This window comes from Theobroma cacao, chromosome 1 (assembly GCF_053813885.1).
Source record: "Theobroma cacao isolate CCN51 chromosome 1, ASM5381388v1, whole genome shotgun sequence".
NCBI lineage: Eukaryota > Viridiplantae > Streptophyta > Magnoliopsida > Malvales > Malvaceae > Theobroma > Theobroma cacao.
The window spans coordinates 31,429,770-31,432,635 of record NC_142639.1 but is presented as its reverse complement, the minus strand read 5'-3'; the positions used below and the strand labels follow the sequence as shown (position 1 = coordinate 31,432,635).

Genomic DNA, 2,866 nt, shown 5'->3' with positions numbered 1-2,866 from the left:
GATTGAATATTTGGGTCCACATGCCAGATACATTGGAGTTGGTATTGTGCCTTAAATTGCAAAACATCATTTCGGAATAAGCATTCTTATTTAATCTATCTATGCACCATGTTAAGTACAAATTCATTGAAAATTTTCATTCCTCTATTTTTCCTACTATGTCTTGTGCTTTAAGCCTTTGATCACCCAATATGTTAGTTACAAGCTGTCAAACCCAACTCTCCAATAAGCTGCCCAGAGTTTCAATGGCCCATAAAGTATCTAGATTCTAATGAATGAATGGAAAAGGCAAATACACCATCAAATCTTCAATCGAGCAGATCACCCTACTTGCTACATGCTACACCTTGTTTTATATTTACACCTCGTGCTGTACCCTTTTTTGAAATATATATATATATATATATATATATATATATATATATATATATATTTCAAAAAAAGGTGCAACACGAAGGCTTCTCAAGATGTCACTCATCTTAGTATTACTTTCATCCAAGCACGCTTAATTGTGGAGTTCAAATGGGATCCATTGCTTTAATACTGGTATGATCGCACCTTACACCTTGTTACATATACCAATACCGCATTTCACTTCTTAAAATCATCTTCATATCTCAATCTGTTTTAGTTAACATTACAAGATTACCTGTACATTGTGCTTTGTTAAATTTTGCATTTTGAGGAAGGCAAAATGTCACGACCTGAAACCTCCCTCGGGCCCATGACAACCGTCGCGACGTCCCGATTGACACTAATTACCCGGAATGCCAACCGGAACCCTATAAGGCTTACATATCAGTTTCTCTTCATTTCTCTTAGAATAAAAATCAGTTCATCATCATTGGACATCAATGCATATTCAACCAAAGGTGGGTATTGTGGAAATTTCATGTTTTCTTGCCCAATTTAATTTCTATACACATTTAACTAACTAAAACTATCAATTTAACTAAAAATCAAAACCTAAAAATTCCAAAATTCCTCCCCTAGAATTTCGGCCAACACATCGTGTCACTCTTTGATCTCTCTCCTCAAGCATGCTAAATGGAAATAAAGGCATAGGAAATGTAGAAATCAAGCTAAAATCAAAAAATCTTACCATTAGACACGTAAACGGACGAAATTCGCGATTTTCCCTTTGAATTTTCTAGTTTCCCTTTGTTTTCTCTCTTTTCTTCCTTTCCTCTCTATTTTCCTCTCTTGTTCTCCCTTATGGCCAGCCATCACTTAAAATGGGATTTAAATGGGCTGACTTTTTATAAAATAATATTATAATATTATTTTATTCATTTTTTTTGTTTTATGAATTCCTTAAATTCTAGCCATCCATTTGTTTCCAAATTTTCACCATATACTTGTCCCACATATCCATAGCTTAGATAAAATTTTCAGACTTATCCAAAGTCTTGGTGGAGTAATTTTTGAAATTTACACTTTTTCCCCTATAAAAGTTAAAAATTACATTTTTACCCCAAAAACTGAAAAATTGCCCATAGACATATTTTTCATCCCTTATACTCATACCATTCTCCAATTTATCAAATGTGATCTAAATTCTCTCAAAATCTCAAATTTTATCTACGGGTGGAAAAATTACGATTTTGCCCCTGAACATCAAAATTTTCAATTTTCTCCAAATGAACCCTCGAACTCCAAACAATCCTTTTTAGTCATTCCTAGACTATAAAATATTAAATTTCATCCTACGATTTCTATTTGAACTAGTTCGAGGTTAAATCATCTCAAGTGTATCGTTAGGTAGAATACCGGGTTTTGTCTATTCTTAGGGACTTTTCTAGCGTAATAACATGCTATTCAGTGTATGTATGTCATGACATGTATTTATAGGGTCAGGTTTTACACAAAAAAACACTAGAGTATAATTTTTGTTTGATAGTAATTAACATAACATGTGCAAAATAAATTATTTTCTAAGGTTGGAAGCCTGAACAAAATATTGCATTAAACATACTGATAAATATACAAGTGTGGTGTTACAGAAATGCTTCAAAACTAATTTCGTAGCTATGTAAGCATTTGTGTTACAAAAATTTTTTTTGTCAAAGTTAAGTTGTCATTAGTTATAAAAAATATGGACCATTTCTCGATTTGTGCATGTGATCTTTACGTAGGGGCCATGTACAATCTTCATGGATAGGACCTGTTTCGGATTCAAAACCCCATTAACCACATTACTAGCATCACTTTCAATTGGATGGTGCAAATAGAAAGGTTTAAAGAACAACTAGGATCATGGGAGATTAAACATGTGATGAGAGAAGCAAATCAAGAGGCGGACACCCTTTCTAAGAATGCGGTGTTGCTGCAAAGTGAGATTCTATGCGTCTTCTAAGTGGTTTGTTTTTTGTTCTTGCTTATTCTGATGAATTTTCATTGAATGTTCTATTGGATTGTTTTTCATTAGGATGGGGATGTTTATGTTTTTGTGGAAACTGTGTATTTTAGGGAAATAGGGGTCTAGGGATTATGGTTGTGATTCTCTTTGATTGTATAGTTTTTTTAGAACGGGGTAGGGGGGATGGGGTACAACTTAGTGCTCTTGAGGTTTTTGTTCCTTTATTTTTGTTTTAGGGGTCTTGATTTTTGTTTTAGGGGTCTTGATTTTTGTTTAGGGTCTTGTAGTTATTTTAGGTTAGAAGAGAGTTTTGGCTAGGTATTTCGACTTAAGTTTTTGATATACCAACCGAACCTCCTTGATGCCCTAAGCCTTGTTCTTTTATTGATGGAGGGGAATTATTTCCCTTAAGTAATGAAACTCTCTCATGCTATTCAAAAAAAAAAAAGTTACAAAAAATATGGACTTTGTCCTTACACAAAAACTGAAGGCAACATTGCATGGGGT

At 33.6% G+C, this 2,866-nt stretch overlaps 1 pseudogene; it reads right to left on the bottom strand.

Moving 5' to 3' along the window:
• Positions 1–441: 441 nt before the first annotated feature.
• LOC148764730 (5S ribosomal RNA) lies at positions 442–560 on the bottom strand (annotated as a pseudogene).
• Between the last annotated feature and the right edge of the window lie 2,306 nt (positions 561–2,866).